Consider the following 17,524-nt stretch of genomic DNA (forward strand, 5'->3'; position numbering starts at 1 on the left):
GGTCCCTAACAGCAGACTTTCCCATGGCAATGCACCTTTTAATTTCCTGGCTGCTGGTGCCAACAATGTTGACTGTGGAGCCAAGCAAACTAAAACTGTATACAATCTCAATCTCTTCACCATCCATCCTGATGCTGCCGATTGGTCCAGTGGTGAGAATCTCTGCCTTCTTGACATTGAATCTCAATCCATATTGGAGGCTGCAGTCATCACATCCATTTTAAAAAATAAAACAAACCATATCTGTCTGTCCATGTGTGTGTACACATCTGCATTACCAAAGTGTTCTACAGAGCTAACACTAAAGTACTTACAGTCATTTAACCACAATACGAAAATGAGATAGATATATAGAAAAAAGTAAAATAACAATTCAGCCTCATAAACTTCAGGATGTCTTGACTCTTTTTTTTAATGACTATGTATGTGGCATTTATTTAAGTATGTGATTATATTAATTACTTGGTGTTTTTGTTGTAGTCATTGAAATATGCTGTCAAGATGATTCTTGTTACCCTGTTCCATAGATATAGCAACTCAGAGTAACAATACTCACAAGGATTTTCTAGTCTGTAGTCCGTGGAGGGGTAGATGACCAGGGGTCAGTCAGCTCCAGCAGAGTCACTAGGAAGTTCTAACACTGGCCCTTCAGTTAGCAACCGAGCTGGGCACCACTGTGTTACCAGGGACCCTTGTTTTAACAATATCATTTTAATGTCTGATAAACATATGGATCAAGCATTAAAGGTTTAGAAAATTGACCATCTTCAACTACTGTACAAAAGGAGAGAAACACTGTTTTGTAAATGTATCTGAATTATAATTACATTACAGCAACCAGAATATGCTTCATTCAGATCTTCAGTCTGTGATGAAAGGTAGATCTTCAAAGTTGTAAAATGGAACAGTTTAACATGCTAAAACTCAATAAACAAACTGCTCTCAAGTTGGTTCCAAATGAGGGCCTCTTCATCAGGTTTCCAAGAGGTTATAACTTATAATGGGAGATTAACCATCTTTCTTCCTTGGAGTCACTGGGGGATGCGAATTGTCATAGGGGTGCTGTCTCCGGCTTAGCAACACAATGCTCTACCAGAGCCCACAGCGTGTTTGTTGTTGTTAAGTGCCATAGAGTCATAGATGACCCATAGCGACCCTATGAACGAAAGTTTTGAACACAAAACATTCAACTTTTCTTCAAGTTCATAGAGTTTCCAGAGGCAAGCTTTTTTGGAAGTGGATGCCACTCTGGCTTCCAAGCCTGTTTTATTCGGGAGATCCACAAAACCAGACCCAAAGGCCATAGGCTCGAGGGCCCAAAAGCCTTTTTAAATACGGGGGCCAAATCTGACCAGCTCACGCCCTATTGTGAGCAAGAGCCACACCCTAGTCTCAACCAGACCAGAAAACACACATTTGCAGAATCTGGCCATTCCACTCATCTTCCCATCCTGGAAATAGCCCCAGACTGGCAGCCAAAAACCTTTTTAAAGGTGAGGCCAAATCCAATCAGCTCACACCCTATTGCAAGCAAGAGTCTGTTTAATTGATTGTTAAACCCTTCTCTCCCATAACATTTATAAGCAATAAAGATTTGGAAAAATCATTGATCTCTGGTTCACTTACATGATCTTAGGAGGGAAAACAAGAGAAAATTTACACTGATTTTTTTTTTTCATTTAAAGTAAAAATAATTTTTGGAAGGTATCTCTTCTTTTACTTCACTTGTCACGTAACAAGGTTTTCATTGGTTGTCCTTGCCGCACCTCAAATAGAAAGGACAGCTTCCTAAATCACACAGAGCACAGAGGAAGAAGCAGCCACAGACGTGTCGATGATGTGTAGACAGCTTTGTTCCATTGCTGACAGCACGAATGCCACACTTTGATTGCTGAGAAAAGTGTGTGCAGGTGGACAGACCCACAGTTACTGCAAAAGGTGTGTGTGAGAGAGAGAGAAGGGGAGGGGGAGAGAGATCTAGCAACCAGCCTATAAGGGGGGAGCTGCGAAAAGTCTGTGAATACAGAATAAGTGCTGTCACTTGGTGCTGCATTGATTTTTTTTTCTCCTTTTCAGACTAACTAATGGCTCAGATGGTGAAACAACCAAACGATGACTAAAATATGAGTCAAATGCTTTCAAATCAAATCATTCCAATGAAGTAGAAACACAGGCAAGCAGAGAACAGGCCATTAGGGGCTCTAACCAATACTTGCTAAACCTGAAGAAACTTGCTTTCCTTAATGACTGCCTCTTTCAATGTGAGTCATTTTGACGTTAGTGAGCAGGGGCTAATCGATCTCTATTATGTGGGACACCTACTGATCAGTGCTGAACCATGAGAAAGGTAGCTCCTGCCTGCACTTTTTCCAATCTCGATTTCGTCTTCCTCCTCCCCTAGGATTTATCCATCATGTGTCTAATTATCCCAAAGGGTGTGAGAAAATTCCCAAAATTAGTCTCAAAGTTAAGTTCCTTGGTATTATTTAAAACCAACTTCCATTTAAACACAAAAATGAGTCACATAAAGCAATAGGGTTGGGGGCAGGTGGGCAAGGAGAGGAGTATCATTCAGCAGAAACACAGGGTATCGAGCTTCGCAAAGTCTGGGCCCACCAACCTGGGAACAGAAGAGGCAGGAGGAAGAGCTTGAACATCATGAAAGCATCAATAGGGCCCACAACAACAAAAATGAGGGATATTTCCGACCATCTGCCCCCCTCACCTTTCTCCTGTGACCCTCTCAGTCTTAAATTAATTTCCTAAACATTCACTACAATTATTTTATCTTGTAAAAGGCTTCATATCACATATTTTGGGCATGTAGTTAGGAGAGGCTGGTCCTTGGAAAAGAACATCATGCTTGGAAAGGTGCAGGATCAGGAAAGAAGAGGAAGACCCTCAACAAGGTAGATTGAAACAGTTGAGTATATCAATGGTTCCAGGATATCAGAGATAATGAGAATGACCCAGGATAAGACAAAGTTGTTTATAGGGTCTCTATGAGTTGTAGTCAATGGCATTTAATAACAACAACATTTTATAATTTTATCCTTCAAAAGAATCTGGGAGGGGGTGCCCCTGAGTAGACAAGTGTCTTTAAATGGATTGAGGTACTTAGTAAGCAAAGCCTCTTACCACATTTGTTGGAACAGAACCCCATCAGGATCCGTCATTGTCTGTTTTCACCTCCGCTACGTTTCATACAGTAGGAGAAGTATAGAACCTGCTTGCCATTCAGCTGCCCTCCAGTTAATTGTGATTCGTGGTAACCTCATGTGTGTCATGTGGTTAAATCTCCAGAGTTTTCAGTGGCTGGATTTTTTAAAACTAGTTCACTAGGCCTTTCTTCCAAGGTGGCTTTAGATGAACTTGAACATCTGATCTTTGTGTGGATTAACTGTTTGCATTACCCAAGGACTCTACAATTCTCAGCATCTGGAAAAGGTGTAGAACCTCCCCAACAGACCAGGACAGGGCAAGAGACTTTAGCTAACTTCCACCTAAGCTAGACACTCCACACATACTATGTCCTCTCTTCCCTGAATGGATCCATACATGTGGGATGTTAACACATTCTGAACTTCATTCCACAATACAACCTGGATGTGATTAAAATTCAATCCGATTTACTGAATATCAAAAGAAATTTGTTATTTTGGATACTTTTTTATATACAAAGGTGTTTAAGATGTAGGGCCTGCTCTCACAGAACTTACACTAAGAGAGGAGAGAAGAGGAGAGGAGAGGAGAGGAGAGGAGAGGAGAAAGAAAGCAAAGTAACCTGTATTTGCTGACCACCTACCATGTGGTTTGTGCAATCATTGCAACAAGTGTTCCAAATAACCTTGTGAAATAAGTATTGTGATACTTACTTTCAGTTGAGAAATTGAAGGCTCAGAGGCCTTAAGTAACACTTCCAAGAAGCATGGCTGGGATTCAAACTCCCATCTGAGTTTCAGAGACCCTGTGCTCATCCCACAACACAGACTGCTTCCTATGGTGCAAAGTGGAATGTGACAACTTGTGTAAGAAACCACAGGAAAGTACAAGAGCAGAGATTATCACCTTCCTGAAGAGAAATAAATCACAGGAGAAAATTTGACAGATGAGGGAGTAGAGAATGGAATAGGCAAAGAGAGAATATAGCAAGTAATCGTGAAAACCATGGCCTGGATCAGGCACACCTTGGTCTCCAGACTGACATCATTGCTCTTCAGTACTCTAGAGAGGTCCCCAACAGCACACTTTTGCTGTGGAATTCGTCTTTTTGGAAATAGCCTATAAGGAGCAAAATAGGAAAGAGGTCTTGGAAGTGAGAGATATCTTAGTGAATGGACTGGCAGAACCTGACAACTTGTACAACATGAATAGGGTACTGTCTGGTTTGTGGAGAACACCTGTCTTCCTGGTTTAATTATTAATATCACCCTTTCATTTTCAAAAAGACTCAAGTTTTCACATCAAACTATGATCACATTAACTATGAACAATATGACAACAGAATCAAGATAAGTCTAAGACTTTAAACCTAAATTAGTAAGGAATATGGCTGCACTTTTGGGCACTCAAGAGAGAGAGCAGGTGTCATGAGAAGAGGATGCATTTGGATACTGAATATGTGCGTTTGTTGCACAGGGAAGCATTTATTTAAAAGAGAGGAACACCTTGCCAGTGGATTTGCACTGTGGCAACTGAAGGAAGGAATCATTGACTTAATTTTAAAACAAGGAAAAAAAAAGTTTTAAACGGTGCTTGGGTTTGGGTATATAATATGCATATTTCAATAAGTAATTATTATTAAAATAACTGAATAAAGTATTGATATATATTTCCAATTAATTTTGTATGGTTAACTATAAGTAATTAATCATCCTCAACTCAAAGGAAAGTAGTGTTAAGTATGTTGTTGTTGTTATGTGCCATCAAGTCTGTCTTGAAGAGAATGAAACCAAGTTGTTCCTGGGAGGCAAGGATTTTGAAGCTCTTTCTCACATACTTTGGGCATGTTACCAGAAGGGACCAGTCTTTGGAGAAGGACATCATGCTTGGAAGGATGGAGGGGACAACCTTGGACCAGATGGACTGACTTAGAGACTAGGGTAATTGGGGTAGGTGTATCAGAGACAGTAAGACTGGCAGTGGATGGGGCAGGGTTCAGAGCTATTGTACATAAGGCCACTATTAGTTGCAGGCAACTCAATAGCACATACAACAACATGCCATATATGAGTAGGAACCAACTCATAGCTACTCTTGAGTAGGTTTTCAAAGGCAGTAAATCAGATGGGAGAAGATTTTCCATCTTTCTTCCATGGAACAGTTGGTGAATTTGGTGCCTTTGGGTTGGCAAGGAAGTTCCTTACTTCTAGACCACCACAGCGCTCTATAAATATAATTGTTGTTATATTAGATGCTGTCAAGTCAGTTCTGATTCACAGTGACCCTTTTTAGAATAGAATGAAAATGTTCAGGATCCTGCACCATCACTACAATGTCTGCTGTACTCAAGGTCATTGCTGCAGTCACTGTGTCAATTAATCTCATTGAAGGTTTTTCTTTCACTGATCCTCTACTACTTTTTCAGGGACAAACCTCTCCTAACTACATACTCAAAGTATGTGAGACAAAGGTTCAGCATCCTTGTTTCTAAGGGGCACTTTGGTTGCCCTTCCTCCAAGACAAATTCATTCATTCTTTTCACTCTGTGTGATTCATTAAATATTCTTGGCCAACATCACAATTCAAATCATCAACTCCTCCTCAGTCTTCCTTATTCATTGTTCAACTTTCACATACATATGAAACAACTATATAAAAGAAACAAGGAAACATAACGCCCACCACCCCCAGGATATTACTGTGATATTATAGTGACTGACTCCAAGGAGAAGAAAAAGGATGAGAGTCAAGACAATGGTAGCAGTAAATACATAAGTAATTACAGACGTTCCTACAGACACAAAAGCAAAAGATAGGCCATGGTGAAGATGTGCTTTGAAGAGAGGGATGTGATTAACCAACCTTCTCCACTTGAGATCCCCAAAGAAAGCATAAGAAAAACAGATAATAAAGAGAGGTAAATAAGGAAACTAATTAAGAAATCTCTCTGTAGGATGAAATGCTTGGTTTCAAACACATCTGTCTTTGCGAGCCTTATGCTTTACTGAGACCATTCCAATCTAAGCACCTGGGCTCACTTAGAGGAAGTGGAAGGCATTCTAGACAGGTGTCTGAAACACTCCTCCCCACCTCTCCAGGTGACTCACAGCTGCATCCCTCTCCTTGACAGTTAGAAGCCACTGATTCTCAGAGATGTCATAGCTCAACAGTAAACAAGATCTGGGGAAACAAGAATTATCCAAAATAGTGACACCTTTTTCGCCTGGCATCTTTCTCTCTTACAAATCAATGGGAACAAAAGAAAGAAAGAGAGAAGGTTGCTCCTCCAAGTGCAAAATGGTATTTTTTTACCTTCTTGAACATATTTTTTTTATTAAAATGTATTACATATTCCCCAGTTTCTTTAAAATGTAATATTAGATGGGAAAAATAACGTTGCTGTTTAATAGCTTGGGAAGCTCATCATGTTGATCATACAGTATTTTATCTTCTGTTTCTTCCCTTCTGAGTTGTTTGGCTTTCGGTTTTTGTTTTGTTTTGTTGCATGTGTTCTGTCACATCTTTCTGTTTTGAGTTGCCACTTCTGTTATTATTCTGTTTCTAAAAATAACCCACCTCTGCTCCATTTCAACCTGGTAGTTTTTATCTGGGTTTGGAAGCCAGAGAACCAAAGAATATTTAATAAGGAGCCGAAGGTTCTGAATGAGCGGCTAAGAAGAGAAGTATATGACTTAAAACTAAGGACTTGTTTTCAGACTAGAGTCTTGTGATAGCTAGTTCTGATTCCTACAGATACTTGCTTCCTTCTCTAGTTTAAAGGCCATGCTACAGAAAAAGAAAGTTACTCAACACTAGACTGATACACAAGTTGTTCTCAGCATCTTTGTTCTCTGCCTTGAGATTCCCACTATGATGAAGTCATAATTAAATCTGTCTTTGGAGGTATGTAACCTGGAGTTTAAGGCAAGCTGAAATTCTGCTTTTGTTTTTAATGTGAAGCTTCTGTTGACATTCTTAATTAACCATCAAGCAGAAATAATCAGAGTAACATACTTGAGTAAATATATCATACTGATTAATACTTCCTGTTAGAAACTGTCCCCTCCCCATCCTAACATTACCCTGTGACCTTCCTCACTAACAAGAGCAGAATCAGGTCATGCTTTTTAAACTATACACCTCTCTGGTGATTAAAATCTACCAGCAGAGCAGGTTTGTGGAAGAAAGAAAGAAAATCTCTTCTCATGCAATTTACAGCCCTGGAAAGCTACTAGAAGGCTACCTATGAGTCTGTTCTGATTCAAAGGTAATGAGTGAGTAAGTGTAAGATACTAAATGAATGTTCCTGAATCAAATGAATTCATGAACTGAAAAAGAATAACTTTTTAAATTATCTTTCTTTTATACTGGTTTAGTTACAAAGTTCATATACATTCTCATTTCCTTCTCCTTCACCTCCCTCCACACATCAAATTATGCAACTCTATGATTAATGTCCCCTTCCCACATCCTCAGCCCTCTGCTTCCACCTTCTCTCCTGCTTTGGATCCTCATAATCATTCTACAATAATGGTCTTATACAATATTTGTCCTTTTGAGACTGAGTTAGTTCACTTAGCATAATGCTCTCCAGTTCCTCCCAAGTTTGGTAGTGATTTACAAAATCATTGCTCCTGCATGCTATATAGTATTTCATTGTGTAAATGCACAATAATTTCTCAATGCATTCAATTGTGATTGGACATCTGGGCTGCTTCCATGTTCTTGTGATGGTAAATAATGCTGCTATGAGGTGTACACGTCTCCCTTTGTACCTCAGTTCTCATTTTCTCAGGGTATATTCCAAGCAGTGAAGTAGCTGGGTCATATGGAATTACTATGTTCAGCTTTTTAAGGAAATGCCAAACTGTCTTCCAGAGTGGTTATACCATTTCACAATCCCATCAACAGTGTATAAGAGTTTCTATCTCTTCACATCCTCTCCACCATTTGTTACTTGTTGTCCTGTTAAACTTTGCCACTGCTACTGGAGTGAAATGGTACCTCATTGTGGTTTTTATTTGCATCTCTCTTACTGCCAGTGATTTTGAGCATTTCTCCATGTGTCTGTTGGCTATCCAAATATCTTACTCTGTAAAAATTCTTTCTGTGTCTTGTACCCATTTTATAATTGTTTGATCAGTCTTTGAAAAACTTTTGGTTGATGCATTCACCAAAGAGAACATACAGATGGAAAAGGAGCATGTGAAAATATACTTATGATCATTAATTACTGAGGAAAAACAAACTAAGCTCACAACCAAACACCACTAAATACCTATCAGAATGATCAAAATTTAAGAAAACAGCTAATAAATATTAAATGCTGGCTGTGCCGAACAATTGGAACTCTCCTGAAATGCTGATGGGAATGTATCCTGATACAAGCACTTTGGGGAAACTGGCAGTTTCTGAAAAGTTATTTCTATTTTTAGCCCATGTCCCAGAAATTTTAATCTTATGATAAATAAAAGCTTAGGTTCACTATAATTAAAAGAGAAAAACAGAAAGCTTTTCCTCTGGGATCAGGAATGTAATAGAAATACCACTTTCACAGGTTCTGTTCAACCTTCTATCTGTGCTAGCCAGAACAAAAAGACAAGAAATAGCATACAGCCACAATAATCAAAAGAGCCTGGTACTGGTATAATAGTAGACACGTAGATCAACAGAATCTTATTGAGAATCCAGAAATCTGTGGTTCTAAAAATACGTGCTCAATTTTTACAAATATGCTAAATCTATGTTTAGCACATAGGAAAAGAAGACTCTATTCAATAAATGGTGCCGGGAAAATTGGATTTTGACATGCCAAAAGAGAAAAAAACAATAGGATCCTTGCCTCACACATATAGAAAAGCAAATCTAAAACTGATTAAAGATTACCTAAGTATATAAACTAAAACCCACGAAATTCTTAGAACAAGATGGGGAAGTGCTGTTGAGCTTTTGACAATGATTTTGTTGCTGTTATGCACCATTGAGTCACCTGCGACTCACAGAAACCCTATTGACAATAGGTCTGAACCCTGCGCTATCCTGAGCCAGTCTCACTGTCTCTGGAACACCTAACCCAGGTTACTGTGTCAATCCATCTCATCCAGGGTCTTCCTCTCCTGTGCTGAACATTCACTTTTCCAAGAATAATGCCCTTCTCCAAGGACCAGACCCTCCTGACCACGTGCCCAAAGTATGTGAGGTGGAGCTTCAAAATCCTAGGCTCCAAAGAACCACTGGGTTTCACCCTATCCAGGCAAGACTTGTTTGTTCTCTTGGAATAACAAAAGCACAAAAAGCAAAAAAACAAAATAAACAAAGGGAACCTTAAAAGTATTTAAAACTTTGGTTTATAAAAAGACTAATAAACAGGGAAAAGAAAAACTACCATTTGGGGAAATATCTTCAGAAGCCATCTATCCAACAAGAATTTAATAACCAAAATGCATATAAAACTTTGACAAAAGGACTTGGTCTTTTCACAAAAGAGGACAAATGATCATCAAATACATGACGATGATTCAGTGCCATCAGCCTTCACAGAGATGCAAATCAAACTACAATGAGACAGCATTACACTTAGATGGCTATGATTTTAAAAAAATAGTAGTAATAACAAATGTTGGTGACGTGTGGATAAAGCCATTGAATTCATTCAAAACTGTATAGCTACCATGGACAACAATGAGGCTACTTGTCCAGAAACCAAAAATAAAACCACTATATTACTCAATGATTCCACTCCTGGGTATATATCCAGAAAACTCTAAATCAGATTGCATTACTATTTATAACAGCAAAAAGGTAGTAGTAGCCTAAGTGTCAGTCAACAGATAATTAAATAAAATGTGTTGCATGTTGTTGTCGTTCTTATGTGTTGTAGAGTCACTTGCAGCTCATAGCAACCCTATGTACAATAGCTCTAAACCCTGCTGTGTCCTCTGTCAACCTTATTGTCTGACATACCTACCCCTGTTACCCCAGTTACTGAGTCAATCCACCTCATCAAGGGTCTTCTTCTCTTGCTCTGTCCCTCCACCCTCCCAAGTATGATATCTCTCTGCAAGGACTGGTCACTCTTTACAACATGCCCAAAGTAGGTCAGACAAAGCTTCAGAATCCTTGTCTCCAAGGAGCAGCCTGGCTTCACCCTCTCCAGGACAAACCTGTTCATTGTTTTAGCAGATAGCTGTCCATGGTATATAATCAATACTCTTCTCCAACACCACAGCACAAAGGCATCAATTCTCCTTCTATCATCCCTAGCCATTGTCCAGCTCTCTGATGCATAATAGCAAGTGATTGCAGAGACCATGGCACGTATCAGGCACACCTTAGTCTCCAGACTGACATCGTTGCTCTTCGGTACTTTAGAGAGGTCTCTAACCACAGGCTTTCCCATCACAATACATCTTTTTATTTCTTGGCTGCTGGTGCCAAGAGTGTTGATTGTGGAGCCAAGCAAACTAAAGCTGTTAACAATTTCAATCTCTTCACCATCTATCATGTTACTGCCAATCTGCCCAGTGGTGAGAATCTTTGTTTTCTTGATATTGAGCCTTGATCCATACTGAAGACTGCAGTCCCTGATCTTCCACAGAAAGTGCTTCAGGTCCTCCTCAGTTTCAGCAAGCAGGGTTGTGTCATCTGCATAACGCAGATTGTTACATAGCCAATTATTATAATTGCTGCCAAAAAGCTGAACACCTATAAAAGTTAAACTGGAAAAATTGTGATAGCTTTATTTACAACAGCAAGAAAAGAAAAAAATTAATCTATAAAAGAGTAACTGCTGAGGCTGCCTGTTGTTTTTGTTGTTACGTGTCACCGAGTAGAGTATGATCCATAGTGACCCATGAACAAAAGATCTGAACCTTGTCCTGTGCCATCTTCACACTTCCTGACACGTTGGAGCTCATTGCTGCAATCACCTTTTCAATCCACCTGGTTGAGCATCTTCCTCTCCCTTACTGACCTCCCACCTTTGTGAGCATCATGTCCCTCCCTCTCCAAAGAATAACCCCTCCTAGCAACATGTTCAAAATATGTGAGGCGAAGCTTTATCATCTTTGCCTCCAAAGAGTACCCCTGTGACACCTTCCCCAAGACATATTAAATTGTTCTTTTGGCAGACCATGGGATGTTCAGTATTCTTCTCCAACAAACAACTCAAAGGCATCATTTCTTCTACTGTCATCTTATTCACTCTCCAGCTCTCAGAGGCATAGCAAGTGACAGGAAAGACCACAGCCTGAATCAGACACATCTTAGTCCTCAAACTGACATCATTACTCCTCAATAATTTGGAGAGATCCCTAACTGTTGACTTTCCCAGTGCAACACATCTGATTTCCTGACTGCTGGTACCAAGAGATTTAATTGTGGCTCCAAGTAAGATGAGGTTGTTGACAGTTTCAATCTTTTCTCCATTTGTGATGATGTTGCCTATCAGTCCAGTGGTAAGAATATGCTTTCTTAACATTGAAATGTAAACTATACTGAAGGCTGTATTCTTTGATCTTCTGCTACAAGTGCTTCAAGTTCCCCTCACTTTTATCAAGTAATGTTGTGTCATCTGCATAACGTAGGTTATTGGTGTGTCTACCTCCAATCCTGATGCCACATTCCTCTTCATAGAATCCAGTATCTCGAATAACTTGCTCAACATACAAACTTAATAGGTATGGAAAGACTACAACCCTGATGCACTGCCTTCTTAATGTTAAACCATGTAGATTTCCCTTGCATGTTCACACAACAGCCTCCTGCTCTAGGTATGGGTTTTGCATGAGTACAATTAAGTGCTCTGAGATTCCCGTTCTTCACAATGTTAGCCATAACTTGTTATGATCCACACAGTTGAATGTCTTTGCATAGTCTGTAGCATAAATTGACATTCTTCTGGTATTCTTTACTTTTAGCCAGGATCCATCTGACATCAGCAATGATATCTCTGGTGCCACAGCCTCTTCGAAATCCTGCTTGAACTTCTGGCAGTTCCCCATCTATGTGTTGTTCTAGCTGTTTCTGAAGGATCTTCAGCAGTATTTTGCTTGCATGTACTATAAATGACATTGTTCAATTGTTTCCACACCCTATTGGATAATCCTTCTTGGGAAAGGGAACAAATATGGACTTTTCCCAATTTATTGGCAAAACAGCCATCCTTCAAATTTCCTGACATAGACAGGTGAGCACACTCAGGGCTGGATCTGTTAACTGAAACAAGTTAACTGGTATCACATCGATTCCTGGGGCCTTAGTTTTGCCAATGTCTTCAGTGCACCTTCCACTTCGTCCTTCATTACCATTGGCTGCTGCTTATATGTACCTCCTGAGGCTTTCTATGTATAGTCAAATATGCCATGGAATTTGGTTCCTTGATGGAATGGTAATGGTTTCATAGGATATGTAAGTTAAATGACCAAAAAGCCAGTTTACTGCTTCTGTTCTACCTCCTAGTTTATTCCATAGTGCCTGGAGCCTTAAAAAAACTTGCAAGCAGTCATGCAGGCAGGGTCCAAGGCACAGCAATTAGTCTTTATTCATCTGGAGCAACAGAGGGAGAAGAAGGATATGAGGACGTTATGGGCTGTGTGACTAATTTCCTCCATGAGGAACAGTCTCCTTTGCCATGAGACCAGAACTGAATCGTGCTTGGCTGCACATTTTGATCAAAGAATTCATGAAATACTGAACAACATGGATGAAACTAGAATAAATTGTGCTGAGTGATTCAAATCAGTCACAAAAGGACCAGTGTGGTATAAGATCACTATGATAAAAACTAAGGAAAGGTGTCCAAACAGAAGTCATTTTGGAGTTTTAATAAGGATTAAAAGGGAGGTCGAGAGGAGTAAAAATTAATAAATAGTTAAGTTGGGTGAAGGAAAAGGCAACACAGAATGAGGGGTTGATTTACAATAAACAAACAACTCATTGCTGTCGAGCCACAACCCACTTAGAGCTGATTTTCCAGTGGGTTTTTGGAGGATGTAAATCACACAGGAGACTTCCTATCCCTCTCCTTCAGAGCTACTGCTGTATTTTGGTTAGCAGCACAACTCCCTGTGGCCCAGAACTCACTGAGAGGATTGATTGATTGATTGATTGATTGATTCATCATTGTTGTGTGCCAGTGAGTCAGACCCAACCCATAGCTGACCCTCCAGTGGCAGAGTCAGAGGCAGTAAATCCCACTGGAGAAGACCACCCATCTTTCTCCCACTGAGCAGCGAGTGGATTTGAACCCTGTGCCTTTGGCATTGCAGCACATCCTCTTACCACTAGGCCACCAGAGCTACTTAAAGGGGTTTATTAGACATTGTGATAAATTAACCACATTAAGCAATAATAATTAATGCTACAAAGCAGTAAGTCTAGGAATAATTGTATGGGAAAAAATATATGATTTGTAAACTTTCACTAAAAAATAATATCAATGAATCATGATCCAAAAGTGGAAATTCAGAAAAGAATTTAAAATCTTTATCAGCCCTGTACTTTCTAGAGCCATAGAGGATAGTAGAACTCTTCAAACTATTGCTCTGAGATAATCTTTAAACCTTAAGCCAAAAATATCCCCTAAAATCTTAAAACCAAATAATAGTTTGGTTTAACAACTAAACAATGTGTGTGGTAAACATTATATGTTTTCAGGAACAATCTATACAGAATCAAACTGATAACAATAATTTAAAAGATTATATAGGAACCATAAGCGGCACTGAGGTTATGTTGAGGGAGAAACAATATCAAAAAGGAGGATGGGAATAGTTGAACAACTACAAGAACATTCTGGTGGCTTAGTGGTAAAGAACTGTGCTTCCAACCCAAAGGCATATGGTTCAAATCCAATCGTTTCTTTGCAGGAACATGATGGGTGATGTCTGGTGCGATTTTCATTCTCAGAAAACCTGCTGGAGGCTTGGCTATGAGTTGGTTCTGACTGGTTATGGTTGTTGACACATAATGACAACAAATGGCAGATGTATAAAGTGTTGCACCAGTGTGTATATTCTCAATAACAAACAAAGAAATAAATACAGATTTTAAAAGTATCATTTGTGATATGTCTGTTACAGCAGCACTAGCTAACTAAAACACCGTAGAATGCTTCCATCTTTGCTTTTGTGCTAACAGGTAAACTATGTTTGAAAAGAATGTGCCTCATCACAGGAAAATAAAATGCAAAATTGGAAGCAATGAAGCCTGGCGTTGGCAGCTTGGACTCCACGAATCTGTGTTTGTACAAAGCATCTCTTCCATCTAGGGCTGACTAGAGTTACCAAAAGAGTTTTAAAATGTTAAAGAAATTAATACAAAAAAAAGAGAAAAGGAAGGTACCACAGTGAATGCCTAAGACTCACATTTACAACTGCATTGCTTATTTATACACACAATTACACTTGGAAGGAAGTGCAAGCTACATTAATGGGTCTGTGGGGGGGGGATGAAGAGGGAGTGACTAGCCAACAAAATTAACTACAGTGACTAATGGCTGAATTATCGTCTTCTGATGCCAGGGATGATTTAATATTCTGTTCACAGAACCTCGGCTTGGATCATCTGGCTGTTCTTAAAAGTGTCTGTATTTAAAAATCAAAGGTCAACTTAAGTGTTTCCTTCTTAGGCTTGTATATTGTGGAGTTCAGGGTTCACATCAACACAAGTAAATTATTTTCCAAACCCTCATAAATTCCTTCTCTTTGAGACGCCAGTGCTCAAGAGAAGGCCTGCAAAATTCAGCTCCTTCTTGGCCTCTTCAGATTCCATTCCAAGCAACTAACTCAGCCTGGATATTCACCAATACAGCCCAGAACACTGGGAGAAGTCCTATACCCTGTAGCTTTAGGAAGTTCCGTTATTCTGTCTTGTATTTTCCCTTTCTTTAAACATTTGGCCATTTAGTTATTATGACACATGGCATTTTCAGGGTTTTCAATCCATGAAAGGAGAATTTCTGCTACCTAGAGTTAAACTAAGGAACTCTACTTGCATAGTTGGTTGGTGTTATTGGGCTTCTAAACCAAAAAGGTCAGCAGTTTGAATCCATCAACTGTTCTTCGGGAGGAAGATGAAGTAATCTGTTTCCAACCAGACTTAACAGCCTCAGAAAACCCATGGAGTGTCTTCATCAACTCCACAGCAGTGAGGTAGAATTGAGCTACATACTAGTTTCACACAGATTACTTCCTGGCCTTGTCTACATCTAAAACCTTTAAAAGCCTTCACCTCCTCCAGTTTACACAGTCCTCCAGTCTGAGCCTGGATATGCCCTTGCTGACAGTACTAAAGTGCTGAGGACAGGATCTTGGAGAGGACAGGAGAGTTTGAGCTCAGTATCAGCCCCAAGACACGCCCATGACAGAGATGTTCTTCAACAGTAGAAGGTTGGCTGACACAGAAACAATAGTTCCCCCAGCAAATCCAGCTACAACAACCCTGCCTTCAAACAAGAGGCTGAGGAGAAAGAAAGACAGACATTATAAAAACAATGTACAACAGATGGCTAGATAAACAGAATGTGAAACATACTTGCAATGGAATAGTATTAGTCCAGATAGAGAAATGACATTCTGGTACACACTACAATGCAAATGAGCCTGGGGAGTTTTATATTGAGTGAAATAAGTCAGTCAGACACACAGGAACAGATGTATGGCTCCGTGTACATGAAGCAAGGGCAAGTAAATGGGCAGAGACCTAAATTTGTTAGTGGTTATCGGCATGGATGGAAGGGTGATGGAAAGGGCAATTTATTGCTTAGGGGACACTATCTGTTTAAGATGATAGAAAATTCAAAAATGGTTAATGGTAACAGTTAAACAATAAAGTGTTGTTGTTATGTGCTGTTGAGTTGAAACCAACTCACAGCTGACCCTCCAGGGGGGTTTCAGAGGCAATCAATTGCATGAGAGGAGATTGTCCAGTTTCTCCCATAGAGCAGTTGGTGAATTTGAACTGCGTGCCTTTAGGATTGCAGCACAGCTTCTTACCACTAGGTCAATGCCAATGAACTGTTGTTGCTATGTTGTGATGTGCTATTGAGTTGCTTGCAACTCATAGTGAGCCTGTGTACAACAGCTCTAAACCCTGTTCAACCTTGAGCCAACCTTCTTGTCTCTGACACACCTACTATCTACCCCACCCCACCCCACCCCCCGATTACTCCAGTCACTGAGTCAATCCATCTCATCAAGGGTCTTCCCGTCCTGTGCTGTCTCCTCATCATCCCAAGCATAATGTCCCTCTCCACGGACTGTTCCCTCGCTGCAATATGCACAAAGTATATCAGACATAGCTTCAGCATCCTTGCTTCCAAGAAGCATCCTGGTCTCACCCTCTGCTGGACGAATATGTTTGTTCTATTAGCAGTCTATGGTATATTCAATACTCTTCTCCAGCATCACAGCTCAAAGGCATCAATTTTCCTTTATCATTCCTAGTCACTGTCCAGATTTCTGATGCATAGCAAGTAATTGCAAAGACTATGGCCTGCATCAGGTGCACCTTAGACTCCAAACTGACATTGTTGCTCTTCAGTATTCTGGATAGGTCCCTGACAGCAGACTTTCCCAAAGCAATTCATCTTTTTATTTCCTGGCTGCTGTACCAAGTGTGTTGATTGTGAAGCCAAGCAAACTAAAACTGATAACAATCTCAATCTCTGCACCATCTATCAGTATGTACAGAATGAACTTTACACGTCAAAAAAAATATTGAAAGGGCAAATGTGTGAGAGATATAGATATAGATGATAGAGATAGAGATAGATATATGATAGAGATAGATAGAGAGAGAGAGAGAGAGAGAGAGAGAGAGAGAGATATTTTCATCACAATTGAAACGTATTAAAAGTAATGTGCATTAAACACACAGCTATTCACTCCCTTTGATCTTCCAAACTGACTGAAGTGAACCATCCTTCAGCACTCAGACTTAGGGTTCATGAGCAGGAAAAAATGTAGAAATGAGCCATAAACAAAATATATAAGGGGTCAGAGCCAGTGGTCAGTTTCATGGCCACTTGAAAATTAAAGCTGTCAACTGTTGTTGTTGTGTGCTGTTGAGTTGGAATAGACCCATAGCTGACCTTCTAGCAGATTTTCAGAGGTGGCAAACTTCATGAGAAGAGACAGTTCATCTTTCTCCCATGGAGCACATGGTGGATTTGAACTGCATACTTTCACATGGGCAGCCAAATTCCTTACCACTAAGCCAATACTTTGTAGAAGGAAAATTGGACAAAAACAAGTATCAATCCATTTGCCATACTTCATGATGATGTAATCCGAAGACTTGAAACTTAGGTAGGAGGAATAAGACAAGTGAACACTTTAATGAATGATCAATTATTTTGCAT

General features: G+C 39.8%; 1 pseudogene; it reads right to left on the reverse strand.

Moving 5' to 3' along the window:
• Positions 1-17,524, reverse strand: part of LOC102870534 — a 66,377-nt pseudogene that overhangs the window by 25,645 nt on the left and 23,208 nt on the right.

The sequence above is a fragment of the Elephantulus edwardii genome, unplaced genomic scaffold (assembly GCF_000299155.1).
Source record: "Elephantulus edwardii isolate Elephantulus edwardi_28Jun2011 unplaced genomic scaffold, EleEdw1.0 scaffold00061, whole genome shotgun sequence".
Classification (NCBI taxonomy): domain Eukaryota; kingdom Metazoa; phylum Chordata; class Mammalia; order Macroscelidea; family Macroscelididae; genus Elephantulus; species Elephantulus edwardii.